Consider the following 18,181-nt stretch of genomic DNA (forward strand, 5'->3'; position numbering starts at 1 on the left):
ACCCGCTAAGGATGACGTGGCGTGGCAAAATCGTCCACAGTGAGTGAAAGCTTCACTCGGAATGACGTAGTATGGTTGTTGTTGTTGTTGTTGTTGTTGTTGAATTAAACCCGCACTGAAGCGAAAATGCGTTATCAGAACATGCTCCACCTTGTCACAAATGCCAATAGGACATCCCGATTGGGACACGAACTGGACCGCCGTTGACTGGAGGGTGCTTGGCAAGCAGCTTAAACACTAAGCCTGGTGTTGGCTTTGTGGTTCGGGTGGTGGCTTGGGATCCTAGGGTCCTGAGTTCAAGCCCCGTTGGCTGCTGAATTTAAATACACCACGAGGTTGACTCAGCCTGTCATCCTTCCAAGGTCGGCAAAATGAGCACCAGTGTATTGGTAAGGGGGACACTGCATCAGTGGCATAGCCACGTCCCAACCAATGATGCAACCAGCAGCCACAGGCTGCACTCGATAGAGAGAGAGAATAAACACTCAAGCAAGCACTCCAATTAAATGGTTGATGAGGATTACTGGCTTGGGAAGCTATAGCTATGTCTAAATGTATAAACTATGTCTGAATTACACAAAGGAACACTTTTTTAGGAGTCGGAACTGCTGCAAAGTTCAATTCTGCAGCATAAATTTTGTAATTCGAGTAAGTTTAAGAGATTCTCAAGATTATGGCATGTGTAGAAATGAAATAAATCCACGGAAGGTGGTATATCCAGGTATTTATAAGCATTGCAATGTACCCAGCGATTTGTAGCTATGATGAACAGGCATTCGGTAATATGAGTGAGGAAAGTGGAAAAAAAAACTTTATCATTCAGAAATTGTTGCGGCCTGTTCTAAGTCAAGGCATAATCGAGTAGGCGAAAAAACATGGCGGCTTCAGACCCCAGTGAGGTAATCCAGGAAACACCTTAAGACTCCAGAGAGTGAGGTCGCCGATGATGCACCTGATAAAGTATTGTTGTGGTTTCTCACCACTCTGGCGTGCGAGCGACTGCTTTTAACTAATCGCAGCCGCGTGCCCACCGGACGTGGTAAAACAAGTCGCAGCTTTCGGATCAACGCCGAAATCCAGCTATGGGTGTGTTTTTAACCACACCGTAAATCAGCCAACTATTCTGTCCACGCGCGACAGGGTCGGATCGCCAAATTGTCGATTTACCTAAGTATGCACGTAGACAGAAATGCCGGGGATTTACACCTCGACGGGACTCATACGGATACGAGTCATTGTACGCAGCTCGCACCTTTTGCGATTTGCCGAGCGGTTGTATATCGCCAAGCCCCGCCGGATCCGATTACTTTATCGGCTATTAAAAGCCAGCTAATATTCCGTACATAATAATGGCAGTCAATGACAGGAAAGGACGCAACGAACACGTGAACATTTAAACAAGGACATTTATTTCACACACAGGCACGTATGCAGTTGATGTGGATTTTTAAAAACCCACCTTGTTGTGATCGTTGTCCTCCTGAAGGATTCCAACTGGCCGATAGTGGAATCCTATTTGACTTCAGGCAGAGTTTAACGTTTGTCCGGTTTGGTTATAAAATCCTACATAAAACCCTATCGACACTGATAAAACCAATGTCCACACAAGTCCTTCCTTGTGAAACAATTTATTTTCTAATTATCCACCATACACTTCTCACCCTTGTACAATGAACTTGAGAATCCCCATTGATTGCAATATTATTTGGTTCTATTTCATTTATTCTTTCTTTAGTTAACAGTTAGACCAACCCGATTCAATTCACTTCCACATTACATCAGAGAGTTTTATTCTAACTTGGTACTTGGTCAGTTCCAAGGAGAACAAGCCACTGAGATTCTAATACTTCCTCAGGTACTTGCACTGAAACAATTTTACATTTCAAAGCATTTTATACTTTCATGAGAGAGAGAGGTTGGGGGATATTCAACCCAGACTACAGACGTGTCCTTTAGACGAAAAGCCACTTTGTACATTTCTAAGCAAAAGTTCATTTGGTATCAACTCGGTCACTCTGCTCCAGGACAACACATTTCTTAACATTTAGGGCAAAAGTCTTTTGGCCAGAAATGACAGCCAATTCAATTTGTAGCATAACAGTTACATTTTCTTAAACTCCATTTGTTACAATTTAGAATACATGAATATAAATTTTTCCCCCACACAGTCAAGGCAATTAATGCAATGAGGGTAAGGGACAGGACAAGAGTAACACAGCCTTCAGCCGTTTGTCTATTTATTACATACACTTCCAGTTCTACTTGTGAGGAGTGCTATTTTATGGTCACATCCGATCCATAATTAATACATATATATTAGTTAGATGTAGGGATTCGAACCCATTTTTATATACTCTGTAATGTGGTAAAGTGGTATAATATTATATAGTAAAGTGGTATAATTAATTATAATAGTGGTAAAGTGTCTGTAAAATATATGGGAAAGTACATGAAGATTAATTATTGTACTGTGCTAACAAAAGAGTGTGAAAAATTTGGGCGAATTGTACAAGCTCTGGTATTGATGGACAGTAGCAATATGGAGAAATTTTGAATTGCAGGCAAGTAACATTACGATCAAAAGATGTTTGCCATTGAATCCAGCCTCCCTACTGCCAACCGGTGACGAGGGAGGAAGCACATATGTGTGAACGAGTGCTGGTGGAAGAACCGAAGGTCAGACTGCTTTTGCAGGAAGTAATTCCGTGATTTGGGATTCCAACACCATTGTCATCGGACCAAGGAGGGTCCTTCACGGCAAAAGTAATGCGTAAAGGAGCCGAGGGCTTGGGCATTACAACAAGCAATGCCACAAGGGGGCTCTCGCCCCCATGAAATAATAACAGGACACCCTATGCAGCTACCGGCCTCTGCTCCCCCGGATATGGGAGATTGGGATTTGTCTTGCATGATTGACGGGATGATGAATTATTGTAAGGCGCTAACTGCTACCATCAGGAATTTTCACTCACAGGTACAGGAAGTGCTACTGATACCTGCTGGAGGCCCTTTGCATGACTTCCAACCCGCCGATCGGGTTTGGATGAAAGAGTTCCTGAAGAAAAACTCCCTACAACCAAAGTGGATGGGATGTTACACTGTACTATTGACAACGCCCTCTGCCGTCAAAGTGGGAGGTAAGAGTGCATGGATACACCACTCGCACTGTAAAATAGCACACGAAGTGGCGAGAGACACCCAGGATTTGGAAGAAGTCTATTGCCCAGGAGAAGTCGACCCTCCCATTGCAGATTCAGTTTTCTTCAGAGACAGTGAAGAGGACGACGAGTTGGAGGAATTGATACCACACCACAGGCACCCACCACACGTTCCCGCCAACATCGCACCAGCAGCAGTGGAAGGAGAACCAGGACTGGAGAACCCGCCCCTGGAGCCCACAGAAGCCCCAGGGGACAACGAGCCTGGACAAAGTGTCCTGGGAGAAGATATCGACCAGTCGGAGGAAATAGCCCCAACAGAGGATCTGATAGTGCCTCATCCAGTGACTCACCAGGACAGTGAGGACAACGACGAGTGAGAAGACATAACTCATCAGGGATACCCTACACCGCCACCGAACCAGGAAGGAGCCGGCCCGGCAAGACAAAGAGACGGAGTGGTGAGAGGCCCACCGCAGGAGGAGCCAGACACCCTGCCGAACGTGAAACCGGGAGGACTGGGGAACAGAGATCTTGGAACACCGGGGCCATCAGCAGAACCACGGACGATCCAACATGCGTCTCCTAGCGCTGACATTAATCCTTTGCAGCTGGGGCCTGTCACTATACTAGGCAACAAACTAACAAACTCAAGCCGAAGACACCGTACACACCTCCGCGGTAAAGGAGGGAACGGAAAGGAACTAGTAGCAACCCAGCAACGACATAGGAGGGAAGCGGCTGGAGAAAGAACAGAAGAAGATATATATATATATACATATATATATATATATATATATATATATATATATATATATATATATATATATATATTTATATACATATATACATACATATATATATATATATATATATATATATATATACATACATATATATATATATATATATATATATATATATATATATATATATATATATATATATATATATATATATATGCAGCGTTTCCCTTTCGGACAGCATTAACGGATGAAGATAAATACGCAGCGTTTGGGAAAACATAATATAGAACTGGACAGTATAAAATTGTTTACATCAGCACATGACAAGCCTTTTTCATGGCTCATCCACAGCAAAAGAAGGCTGGTGGCCATCCAGCCACAACAGCTCATTGAACTTCCCTGCATCCGAGCCACTGGAACTTATGATCTGGTGGAACGGAACGAGGAAGTCAACTCAATTGCATGGTCTTATGAAATGATCAAACCGATCGACGGATTGTCAGAGGTGACTCGAGTGGCCTGGCAAAGAAAAACGCAAAACAAAAACCAGCAGGGGCACTTTGAACAAGTAGGATTCAAATGGGGTAAGCACGCATCTCTAATTTCCCGAGTTCCATGGGCCCCTAACAGAACCCTTTTGGAGTATAGTTGTGAAGTCATATGGGAAAACAGGAACTTCCCTGAAAAAGGTAAAATATTCTTTGAGGTGCTCTCACCTATGAGACGTGCACCAGTGAAACCACCGAACACCTATGTGGCTTTAGCCACCAAGATAGCCAATATCCAAAATCAGAGTGACTGTTGGGTTTGTATGGAACCTCCGAGGGGGTCCACGACTGACCTCCACTTAGTAGTTTTACCATTGACTGTCTTTGAACATCTCAGCAACCCGGTGGGGGGCCTGGTAGCTATAGCAGACAGCGACTACACAAGACGGGTTTCTGCACCCAAGAATACAGGGGCCGATACGAGCCAGGTCCCATCTCCACGCTGGGTGGAGAACACCATAGGGACGGTGTGTTTTACGGGAAAAGGAGTTCACCCAATGGGACAGTCCATGTGCGAGTTTTCCCTTCCCGTGCCGACTCTGCATGAGCAAACGATAACAACCTCGAATCCGGGTCGCCATGCCCGGGAACAGGTGACGTTCACGATAACGCCAGCACTTCACTACAACAAGGGGATAATCCCGCCAAAAGGCATCTCCCTGGTGTGTGGGGACAAGCCTTACCCCTACTTACCAGAAGGATGGGGCGGGAGTTGTTATTTAGTTGTTATTTCCGGATGGCAGAATAAAGACCACTTTCCACCAAACCTCCCCACTTCTGCAGAACCGGCGCAGCGCCTCACAACCTTTTGACCCAAAAAGATGGGCCAGTATACCAGAGCGCCAAGTACTTCTAAAGGGAAGGTGGTCGGAGAAGGCCATTGGGTTTTTCATGTCACAGGCCGGCACGACTATGAATAGCGTTAGAAGAGATAAACTTGCGCTGGCGTTAGAATATGTAGCTAATGTATCCATGGCCTATTATACGGAATTATCAGGTGTGTTAGTATCAATGCGTACCATGGTAATGCAGAATAGAGTAGCTTTAGATATGCTTTTGGCAGAGCAAGGAGGGTGTGGGGGATGATTGAAGGAGAATGTTGCATCTGGATTCTTGATCCTACGAACATAACTAACCGTGCGGCGGCCCGACTAAAAAGTTGCAAACGCCCTCACTAGCGACTGAATGGATCGCGAGGAGGGTTATGAATGGTGGAGATCCATATTCCAGGGCTGGGGAGGTTGGTTGCTGCGCTTGATAGGGTCAACACTTCTAATCATCGTGGTGGTGATTTTTTGGAGTATTTCTGATTAAGATTCTCATTTCCATTTGTTTAAAGAAATGCTGTGAAGCCTCACCCCTCACCCAGGCCATCATAATAATTAACAGCGAACTCATGGAGGAAGATATCCAGGACCTCTGTGATTGGCTACAACCAGACCCGACCCCCACCATATGAGCGATCAACAAGGTGTTCTGGCGGAGGGGTGCCCTTCGGAAATTCTTCCAGGTATTACTGATTACTCAAAGAATTTTCAAGTGAAAAGGTAAGCCAAACATGGACTCACACATCTCATTACAAACGAGGATACAGGAAGTTGTAAAGAGAAAGAAAGGAAATCTACAAGTAAAATGCCACTGGAGGTTTATGATAGATGTAACAGTGTTTTGACTAGCATGTGCAAAATCGTGGAAAATGGGCAATACAGATAGTGAAGGCATGTATGGGAAAATACTTATATGACCCTTATATGAAAATATGCATCTCATGGGCCTCTTTTGTCTTCTAGTGCAAGATGAGAAAGGAGCTTATACCACGTTTTGAGTGTTCACAGTGCTGCTCACCCATTATTACATTTGCATATTGTCGATGATATAGATGCAGTTAATGTTTTGTAGAAATTACCTAAATGATATTGTTGCAATTAGTGTTTTGTAGAATTACCTCAATAATATTGTTGCAGTTAGTGTTTTGTAGAATTACCTAAATAATATTGTTGCAGTTAGTGTTTTGTGAAATTACCTACACAATACTCTGAATAAGGGAAATTGTACACAATTTGATGTGAGGCATGTGGCAGTGAGAAGGAGAGATGCAAACCTGGGCCACCAGAAGTCGGGGACTTCTCATTTGGAGGTTGTCATTGGCTGTTCACAGCATTTGCAAATATCGTCTGGGGGAGCAGAGCCTAGGGATGGTGAACTCAGCCGTCAAATGAAGGCCCACCTATTCGGTGAACTTGGGAAATGGCGAAGTATGGTCAGATGTGACCAAGGAGGGACTGTGAGGAGTGCTATTTTATGGTCACATCCGATCCATAAGTAATACATATATATTAGTTAGATGTAGGGATTCGAACCCATTTTTATATACTCTGTAATGCATTTTCAAAACTTTATAGTTTTAGTGGCACTGTTTACCAGTGAGTCAGTCCACCAGATGCCCTCTGAAGGCACTGGCTGTGTTGTTTTAGTGATAACAAACCGAGACATGTTCTTTCTCATGTAAAGCTAAACTTTACCTTGTTTTTCTCAAGCATTCCACTCCTGGGCTCTTGTTTAGTTTGAAGCGAGATATGTCCCTACTTTTACCATCTTTGTGAACTTAATAGGGGTTTTTGTTTGTCCTTCAAACACTCCACAGTGATAAGAAGCCTGGGCAGGGGAGAGGGATTGTCTAAGATAATTGCTGGGCCCAAAGATAAGCTGTTTGATTGTTCCACCCTCCCTTGGGGGAGGGAAGGGAAAACTCTTAGCTCATATCTGAGTACACATTTGGAGATCTTGTCACACCAACTAGGGTTAAAGTATAACTTGAGATAGATTGGAATTAGAGATAGATTGTATATAAGGGAGAGTTTTTGAATGTAAGACTCAGTGTGGTTTTGGTAGTTCTCCACTGTGCTGGTTGAGCTGCTAACATCACCTCCGCTGGTGTGTGGTACTTCATTAAAGCTGCATTTTGGTGAATCCTCTTCTGCTGACTCTCTTCATGCCGGGCCGGAGAACAGAGTCTTCACACTACTTATGGACAAGGCGCCACAGCTTTCATGCAAAGAAACCACAGGAAAGGGAGGGGCAGAACTGGACCCGTTGGCCTTTAATATCCACGGAGCTGTGGAGACGGCAAGAGCTCCGAGAGGCCGGGCTGGTTACTGGTCACCCTCGTGGTGACTCGCTGAGCGACCCTCGACGTTTCATCGGAAACACGGCAGCTCGGTTGGTCCAGGCCCCGCCGTGCGGCCTGGTGGATCCGCCTAGCCAACAATGCCTCAGAGGAATGAACGGACCTTTGCTCTGTCGAGAGTTGATGCTCTTTTAAGAGCCCGCCCGTTCCTCAGCGTTGGCTCGGACCGTACTGTCGCTGGCTGGCGACCTCTCTCCGGCTTTCTCCACCTTCCTGCAGTTCTGCGTGGCACGGCAGGCTTGGTTGCGCTCCGACAACCCCGACTGCCCTCCTCTGGACTCGAACCTTGGCGGGCTGCTGGCTTCCTCTGACTCGACGCCAGCTCAACTCCAGACTTCCACTGCGTGACTGGCATTCCGGCGCGCCTTTTTACCGGGTTGGGGATGCATTTGATCTCTCACCTCTCACCCCCCCCCGCTGGCTCCGCCCCTTTTGTGATTCTGATTCGATCTCTTCGTGAAGCTCGGACATGCGCGGACGTGGGTGAAATCATCAACCACGCGGATGTTGCAGGAATCATCGGCTCCCGCTCTAACAGGGAACCCTCGCGTCTGTCGGCGGCGATGTTGCTCGTCCGTGGGATTCGCCGTGGCTGGCAAAAAGATGGTGGCGCAATGGAGATGAAGGTGAGGCGATGTTGCGCGTTTGTGGAGATGTTGTTGAGGGGATGGTGAGGAGATGTCGTGATTGGCGCTGTGGTGGGGATGGCGTGGTTGTTGAGAGGCGGTTGTGGTTGGCGCTGTGGTGGGGATGGCGTGGTTGTTGAGAGGCGGTTGTGGTTGTTGAGATGCAGTTGTGGTTGTTGAAGTAGTGGTTGTGGTTGTTGAATTAGTGGTTGTGGTTGTTGAAGTGGTTGTTCCAAAATAAAGATAGCAAAAGAATAATGGCTGACTCAAAGATCACAGCCCTTTAGACATCGGTGGGGAAATCTAATCTGAACACACACTTATCAACATAACTGATCTCTGGGAAGCCTGAATGGTGTTCTGTGAATTTCCACAACTGTAACAGTATATAATAAAAGAAGGCTGTTAATTATCTTCATAAGGGGTGTTTTAATTTACCAAAACACCCAATTTTCACTCCAACACTTCCTTGGAGTTCTCTTAGTGTGCATGCAAAGTTTCAGGTTGCTGGGTTTCATGGTTTTTGAGTTTTGTAAGAGACACACACACACACACACACACACACACACACACACACACACACACACACACACACACACACACACACACACACACACACACACACACACACACACACACACACACACACACACACACACTGCTCAGCCACCTCCCTCAATACTCCGGTGTTATTATGCTAAATGTTCTTCGCCTTGTCCTCATACTCTCTTTTGGCTTGCCGAGTTATTTTCTTCACTTGCCTCTGTTTATTCCGATACTGATATAAATCTAACTCCAGTCCTGTTATTTTATTCCTAATAAATGCCCTCTGCTTCTCCTCAATCTCTCACTACCCTGTCTACTCCTTAATCTTTCACATTCCTTATCTAACTACTCAACCACATGGCCTCTTTCTGTTTCTAGTTTTACACCTCATTGGAATGTACTTACTCTGCACTCTACACATTTGCTCTTTGAAGGTTTGCCATTTCTCTGATGCTGATTGTCCTGTTGTTAGCTTCTCCTAATCTCCATCACAATAAGCCTGGTGTTGGCTTAGTGGTTAGGGTGGCTGGCTTGGGATCCTCGGGGCCTGAGTACGAGCCCTTTTGGCCACTGAATTAACACCAGGGGGTTGACTCAGCCTGTCATCCGAGGTCGGTGAAAATGAATTTATTCAAGCACTTCCGAGGTCGGCGAAATGAGTACCAGTGCACTGGTCCCGGTGTATGCCCAAGTTATAATAGGTGTACCATATCCCTGTGTGTCGTCAGAGGCGACAAGGGTTGGCGTCAGGAAGGACATCCAGCCATAAAACATTGCCTCAAGAAGGGAACCATGGTTGCATGGAGCCTGCAAAAAAGGCTGTGTTTCCCACCCCCCCCCCTCAATCTCCATCACCCAACTCTCTCCTCATACCCTCAATGTTTGCCTCCCTGATATCTAATAGCCTTCCCCTACTATCCTGAACTCTAACCCTTAACAGAATCCTTGCACACCCAATGTTATGGCCACTTGATCCTAAATACTCCCCTACCTCCACCTCCACCACCATATTGGGATCGTTACTTAAAAGTCGGTCTAACACTGCACTCCCTCGAGTGGGCGTATCGACAAACTGAATTAAAAAGCAATACTGGACTAAATCTTGGAAATCCTCATATACACTGCCCTTTCCCTGTTCCTAGAACCAATCTATCTCTGGCAAGTTAAAATTCCCCACAATCAATACTTTTCCCTGACCACATGGCCTTCTGAATTCTTCATATACTCCTGCTTCCTCCTTTTCCTTCACACCCAGAGCCCTATATATTGGTTGGTCTTGTGCGTTATGCTATCTGTCTGTCTGTTTGTCTGTTTGTATGTTTATCCCCTTGAGGTCACGATTTTAAACTGATCTTCACAAAACTTCACCATGTGGTAGAGTTCGTCATAAGCAAGAAGCATATTGTTTTTGAGGTCAAAAGTTCAACAGGTCAAAATTGGCCAAAGGTCAAAAAATTTGTCAGATTTCTAAAATCCTCAATTTTCATCCGATTGACTCGAAATTTGAACAGGATTTGCATATCCGGTCGCTGAATTCAACCATCAATTATTTTTGAGGTCAACATTGGTCAAAACATCAACATAGGCTGAAATTCTAAAATTGTCAATTTTTATCCGATTGACTTAAAATTTGAACAGGATTTTCATATGAGGTCACTGAATTCAACCACATTATTTTTGAGGTCAACATAGACCAAAATGTCAACATAGGCCAAAGGTCAACAACTTTGGTGAGATGTCTAAAATCCTCAATTTTCATCCCATTGACTTGAAATTTGAAGAGGATTTGCATATCAGGTCACTGAATTCAACCACCAATTATTTTTGAGGTCTAATTTGTTTGATGGATTTTGTAAGTATTGTGCTATGCATGACATCTTTGTTTGTTTGTTTGTTTGTGAACAAAATATCTCAAAAAGTTGTGGACAGATTTTGACAAAATTTGGTGGAGAGTTTGGGAATGCGACAAGGACAAATGATTCGATTTTCGTGAAGACATTCGAGAATTTTTCTTCGTGATTTTTCACCATTGAGAGAGACAGCCAAAAACGAAATATAGCAGGATATCTCAGAGTTGTAGATGGATTCAGATGAAACTTGGTGGATCAGTTGGTGAGGTGACAAGAACAAGCTGATTAAATTTTTGTTCAGATTCGAATCCAGATCTGGCCTATCAGTGGGATACAAAACCTAAACAAATCAGCCTGGTGGAGGGAAGCGCTCAACCGAGTGCCCTTCTCATTATGCAATTAAATGACACAAACGATGTCGGGTGTGTTTTCTCAAGCAATTACTTTATTGCACAATAATGCTTGTCATCACTTGTCAAACGTGACTACTCCTAAATTCAGTGGAGAAGGGTTGGGAAGTTCAAATGAATCATCCGTCATAAGTCCTTCTCCACATAAGACAAAAAACATACCTCCAGGCTATGTCAGAACTACCTCAGAAGGAAAGAACAAGACAGTAGGCTTCAAATCATGGAATGGCCAGCACAGTCTCCAGACTTAAACCCCATCGAGCTGGTTTGGGATGAACTGGACAGAAGGGTGAAAGCAAAGCAACCTACAAGTGCAACACATTTGTGGGAACTTCTGGAACAGTGTTGGGAAGAACTTTCCTAACAATATTTGATTTCCATTGTGGAAAAAATGCCACGAGTATGTTCGGCTCTTATATCTGCAAAAGGTGGCTACTTTGATGAGTCAAAAATTTGAATAAATTTTGTTCAACAAAACGATTCCATGATTTATTTTTTTATCTGCAATTAGTTATTTCTTCTATGTTTTAATTTCAGCATACATTGAAACATTAAACTGCTTAAATTTCAGTAAAAACTGGAAAAATGGGGGTGTTCTAAAACCTCTGACAAGTAGAGTATATATATTTATATTTGAGTTCTGGGTTGAGTCAGAATTTTTTCGCACGAGCCCCACACAGGAATTAATTCCTGTTTATTAAATTTCTTTGTGAGGTTTATCTCTAATACATTGACACCAACACATGCAGAGTCTGCCACACAGGCACATAAGATGTCGGCCATTATTGGTTCACGAGTCAGTCAGTGACCACTATATTCGTTATGGGTGTGTGTCTGTCTGTCTGTATGTCTGTCTGTCCCGAGCAGAGCTCCGTGGGTTTTGATCCGATCTTGATAAAGTTAGGGTGCGAGGTTTGTATCATGATCTAGTTGTGTTTTCTGGAGAATGGGCGTGCTGCGCCCATTATGAGCGGAGCCACGCCCAAAAAACGTGTTTTTAGGGGGTAGCCAGTTTCAAGTTACATCTTCTCCGAGGGGGTTTGTCGAATCTGGCAGGGGTTTCGGTATTTGGTTAGCCAAATGGCACCTGCATAGCCCCACAGAGCTCGATTTTTCATTTTCGTCCCAAGGTGAAGGTCACAAGGTCACGAACTTCAAAAATGTCAAAAAATCAACAAATTGGGCATCGAGCTCTGAGGGTTTTCAACTGTTTTGAATGAAAGTTGGTAGTATAGGCAAGTAGTGCTCTTCGAGTACTACAACTTTCATCGTTTACGTTTTTCCCGATTCCCGCCAGTTTGCCCGTGGCGTCCCCTCAAAGGTCAAAAAATAAAAAAGGCGAACCGTGTACATTGCTCCTGAACCATCGCCGTCTCCAGACTTGTAAAGCTTGCAGTGTTTGTGTGAGAAATTTCTGAGCTGAACTTGAAGACTCAATAGCTCAGTGGGCTGTTAAGCCTGGTGTTAGCTTAGTGGTTAGGGTGGCGTCTTGGGATCCTAGGGTCCTGAGTTCAAGCCCTGTTGGCCACTGAATTAACATACACCAGGAGGTTGACTCAGCCTGTCATCCTTCCGAGGTCGGCAAAATGAGTACCAGTGTACTGGTAAGGGGGACACTGCATCAGCCGCATTGCCGCGTCCCAACCAATGATGCAACCAGCAGCCACAGGCTGCACTCGATAGAGAGAGAGAGAGTGGGCTGTTGCTGCATATGCAATGAGGGCCTTGTGTTTGAATCCTGGGTTGAGTCAGAATTTCTTCACACTGGTATTTTAAATGTGCTCAAAAGTCCCTCTTTTTCCACATAAGCTATTGCAGTGTCACTTCCTTGAATTTCCACATACTCAGCAAAAGTGATGAATATTGTCACAATTCTCTACAAGGTAGCTTCAATTGGTGGAGTGGCTAATTGGTAAGTTCATAGCACTCTTCAAAAGTTGGTTGTGCTGAGCACAAATGAATCTGTACAATATTGTGCAAGGGCAAAGTTTCAAGGTGGAGCTGTAGCAATGAGGATTTTAACATGGTGCTCAAACTGCAGGATGATGAGAGACCGATCCAGGAAAGCAACAAACTGACTGGCATGGGACTCCATGTCTTACTTGATTTTACCATCTTCGTTTATCACCCTCACAACATCAGCACAATTTCGAAGCAGGCAATAAAGTCACCTAATCTTCGTGACTTTAGCAACTTTAAATTCCTCTGATAGTGTCCTCAACATCAGCACAATTTCGAAGCAGGCAATAAAGTCACCTAATCTTCATGACTTTAGCAACTTTAAATTCCTCTGATAGTGTCCTCAATGGGAAACACAATTTGATACTTTTAGCAAGCAAGACTAAGACTTGTTTTAGAATCGAGAGGGAGGTATGGGAAGCCATTTTCTCAACCAGGTATTAATTCTGCTCACAATTTTCTCCACTCTTCCCAAAGCTACCTCATGCATCATAAGTTGCCACAAAGCCTTAGTAATAAGCCAGCATAGCAACACAACTTGAATTTAGCTTCTAATGTACAGAAGTAAAGGCTCATGGAAGAGCTGAATGACAGAGGGTTACATTGGCACAGTGATGGAGCAGAGGGAGTTGGCACACATAAGTAAAGATGTACAGACAGGACAAGGGAACTTTTAATTTGAAGGTCATCTTAGAGAACAGTTGAGGTGAGGTAGAAAACTGCTTGACCACCAACCTGTCTGCAATGGGAGAGGAATAGGCCTTGCACCTCAGAATCCTGTTTCATAATTCCAAGTGGACTCCAGGTTTTGGATTCTAAGAGTTTTAGGAAGTCTTTTATGAGTGGAGAGAGTGGTATGTTCTCTACCTTAAGTGTCATGTGCTGAACCTTGAACGCTTGCTTCCTGCCTGTCTGACGAAACTTCGTTCACTCTTCTCAAGCTCTTAAGACTAATTCTTAACTATTGGAATTCTCTTCTTCACCAATAAAAATGACCTGTCAATGTGTTTTCCTTTGTGGAGCATAAGGAACTTGCTATTCTTAGCATTCAACTTTAATCAGTCCTTTTAGTAGACCAGCAAAATGTGAAAAAGTCCTCCAGAAAAAAATTTTCATGGCATTTTTTGGTAATACAAAGCATCCATGTTAGATCAATCATTCATATGATGAGGAAGAATATGTGGGTGGATGCCACCCTCAATTTTGAATTTAAAGGTCATTTGAAGGTCAAATAAGGTTAAAATTTTGTGTTCTTTTAGATTTTTTTGTTCATTTAAACCTCATTCGAAAGATATATCCATAAAACAATCTTTATTTTCATGGAGATATGCCCAGCCAATATAATTAACAGGAAAATTTTGTGTCTTACACATGCATGCTGGGGTGGATTATAGGGTGGGGGGGGTATATGGGGCATTTGCTCCCAGCCCCAGATCTTGACCAGGCCAAAAAAATTGAGTCAATAAAACGTTTTTATGCAGTTTCTCTTTTTACAAAGGAAATGGCTGTCTAGACATTGTCCAAACTTGGTAATCTATTCTGTTCTGTATCGTAAAACAACTATGATCAAAATTACTTTTACTTTTTGTTTCAGAAAAAAAAACTGAGAAAATTATAAATAGGGCCAAAGGAGGCGCACAGAAAGTGAGAGAAAAACAAGACGAGCAGAATCGAGTGGAAGCTGAATTCACGAAAACATCGAAGATGGATCATTTTTTTTCTCTACCACAAAAGGTGCTTCACACACTAATGCGGGAGGTGATGATGCTGCCTTCCAGCCTCCTCCTGCTGCTACTGTAACCGTTGCTGCTCCTGCTGTTGGCAATGATACCTATCCTGAGGAAAAATGTAGGAAGCGAAAGCGCAACACAAATGGAGGACTACGTCCTACATGATGTTCCCAGAACAACTGAAAACGGCACCACTTAAACGCCTGCAGATCGCTTTCGAGTTGATTCCTTTCTTCTTATTCTGGACAAGCTGGTGGCAGCCCTCACAAACCGGCGTGCTGCGTATTCAGACATCAGTGGGAAGTTTGGCTTCTTGCGGTGGCTCACAACTCTAACGGTGAAGTAAATTGAAATCTTCGCGAAAGCATTGGTGGAAACATATACTGCAGATCTTGAGACTGATCTTTCCGGTGAGCTGAACTTCCTGACTTCAATTTTACAATCTGATTTTACGTCTGAAGGTGCCCATCTAACCACCAAACAAAAAAAAGCTCCAGATCTGTGGATGTACCGTGTAGTCATGGGGAATGTCTCCCTTTGCAATTCTATCCCCAATGTCATCAACATTCTGCCCATCTTCCTTTTTCTGATGATGACAAACTGTAGCGGTAAACGGTCATTCATTATCTTCAGGCGTGTCAAAAACTATCTGCGTTCAACCATGGCACAGCAACGAATGTCAAGCCTCTCATTTCTCAGCAATGAACACGGAATACTGGACTTGCTCCCAATGGACTTGATTATACCTGACTTTGCGTCATTGAAAGCTCGCAAAAAGTCATTTTAAGTTGTGCTTTGTTTCGGTATGTGTAATGTATGTGCATCCCGATGTAGTGTGGGGATGTACACACCACTTGGTACTATTTCTTATATTCCATTGCAGTGTTTGTCTGATTCTCCATTATATATTGTTTCAGTATTGTACTTACTTCTTCGTAATGAGTTTTGTTTGAGAGTTTTCTGATGTTTTTTTTGTAGAAGTCAGATGGGTCATGATTGTAGTTCAGTTTGATATTATTTATATGTGTGTGCATAATCCTTACTATAATGCTATAGTTGACCGTTGTTTGTGTGTATGTGTGTGTTTGCTTGTCGTGCTCCTCCTCCTTCAGTTATGGGGCCAATTACATCCAGACTTGCTACATAGGATCAGCATGACCCCGGTTAATGTATAGGGGTATTTTTTTTATCTTTACCAGCAGTCTTGGAGGAGGGGTGAGGAGGGATGACACAAATTATCTACATGAATATGCATCGTGTGGCGTCGCCTCCAGGTGGTGGAAGGTCTTACAAGACTCCACCATTTCCAGTACAGTATTCCTGTCCCAACATTTTCTAGTATGGTGAGGTGTTTTGAATTATAAGCAGTAGGTATGTTTTTGCTTCATGCAAGTAACCCGGGTTTTTCTTTTGTTTTTTTTTTTTTGCCTACACAGAGCCTAACACCGCCCAAATAAAGCTACGTGTCAGAAGAACGCATTGCATGCTTTGAAAAGATTGCTGTGGAGCAGGTCCTCTGCTCATCAATTAAATAAAGAAAAACCAAAAAATAATAAGCGTATTTTATTAATATAACTCCTTTGACTCTAAATATAAATAAGCCAGAGAGACGAGAGATTCTTTACTCAACCTCAAACAACCTGTGCTCCCGGGGTGGCACTCATGTTGAGACCGTGCCAAAAATATTCTTTGCCCTTGACCCTAGCAAGCCTTAATCTGGCACAGCAATGAGGCCAGAGGTAAACCTCGATAAAGGGCTATATTTTAGGAGTTGAATCAGCCGGCTTGACACAAAGCTACAACAGGTCTCATATGAAAGATGGTGATCTCAGTAACACATTTAGCCCTGTTGTCCTCATATTTTGGTGTGCGGTCCATGAAATATTCACATTTGAAGGATACACCCGTCTGAATATTTGGACCATTTCAGAAAATCACATAATTTCCCATAAACTACAAAACAAAGAGCCCTCTTCCTACACGCTACCAAGTCATTGCTGGACACCCAGTTCCACAATGGACGAAATTCGTGGCTCTATCATCAAACAAATCCACCTTGACACACTTCATCTGTAGTCACGTCACGCAACATGCACCAGCAGCAAAATAACTTTCAGATCACCAAGAAAAGCGGATCTATTTGGCTGGTGGCTTCTCTGATGGTTCGCTTACAGCATGCCTTTCATCTGCAGGAATGTATCATGACAGTCAACTCGCATCAATGCAGGAAGAGGCAGATTCTCGGATATTTCTTCATGTGAAGCATGCCGATGATGAGTTCAGACGTAGCAATGTGTGTGGGTCCATTACAATCAAATCAGAAGACACTGATGTGCTTGTCTTAGCAGTCCACTACTTTCCACAGTTGCGGGACACTGCCGAGATATGGATAGAGAAAAGAACATCAGCAGGATGCAAGCTTATCCCGGTCAATCAGATATGTTACAGCTTGCTTCCAGAAATGTGTACCCGGCTTCCTGCGTTTCATGCCCTGACAGGATGTGACTCTGTATCAGCATTCTTCGGCAATGGTAAAAAGAAAGCATGGAAAGCTATGAAGACACTGCATCTTCAGAATAATGGTCCACACCTTGAAGTCCTCGCCACTGACGATCTCCAGGAGGCAGTGGCTGCTTCAAGACATTTAGTCAGTGCCATGTATGATTCTCAAGGGAAATATATGGATGCACACACAAATTTGAATGATCTTCGGAAGAAACTCGCAGCGACCAAAGATGTCCCAGTGCAAAAGTTGCCTCCGTCCAAACCAGCTTTTCTCGAACATGTGAAGAGATCCGTTCACCAAACCCGAGTATGGATGAATGCCCACCTGGCAAATCCAGAAATTCCCACACCAGAGGGTCGTGGATGGTACAGAGGAGAAGGTGTGCTGCATCCCACATTGTTTGATGGACACACATCAGCGGAGATGTTAGATGGTCTTGTGTGTTCATGCCGTGGTAGTGAACCATGTACCAACAGCTGCAGCTGCTCACAAGACAGTTTGCCTTGCACTAACGAGTGCATGCGCACCACCAGTGACAGGCAGTGTGGCAACGAACTGTCACATGGTGACCAAAATGACACGGACAGTGATGGTTGAACATATCGAGGACACTCGCTCAAAATATATGTTTTAGTTCATTTCTCGTAGAACAATGTGTATTGGTGTAACATATAGTTATTACATCACTTGTGCAAACTTCAGTCACTATATCGTATAATTTGCTCGTTGAAATTTGTTTCAAAATATTCTCATTATATTGATATGGTAAACTGAACACATATAAAATAAAGAAAAAATATGACAATTGGCAGATGTTTATTTCTGTAGTTGATGATTTTCGAAGTTAGCGGTCCGGAAATTACGTCTTTTTTCTATTAAAAGCAGTCAAATGTACATATATTTATCTAGAAGTAT

At 43.6% G+C, this 18,181-nt stretch overlaps 1 long non-coding RNA gene across 9 annotated transcripts in view; it reads left to right on the top strand.

The window, feature by feature from the left end:
• The window catches only part of LOC147029683 (uncharacterized), a 265,289-nt gene that overhangs the window by 69,936 nt on the left and 177,172 nt on the right, over positions 1-18,181 (top strand). The window contains exons 8-9 of one of the 9 annotated variants that reach the window (XR_015056025.1): positions 15,960-16,069; positions 16,197-16,239. The exons of 6 other annotated variants lie outside the window; for them this stretch is intronic. This is a non-coding gene — a long non-coding RNA (uncharacterized LOC147029683). Of the gene's footprint in view, positions 1-15,959; positions 16,240-18,181 lie in introns of those variants that run through there. 2 more of the 9 variants (XR_015056026.1, XR_015056024.1) reach the window with 2 other exon arrangements.

The sequence above is a fragment of the Eptatretus burgeri genome, chromosome 3 (assembly GCF_056783735.1).
Source record: "Eptatretus burgeri isolate ZD-2024b chromosome 3, Ebu_testis_v1, whole genome shotgun sequence".
Lineage (NCBI taxonomy): Eukaryota > Metazoa > Chordata > Myxini > Myxiniformes > Myxinidae > Eptatretus > Eptatretus burgeri.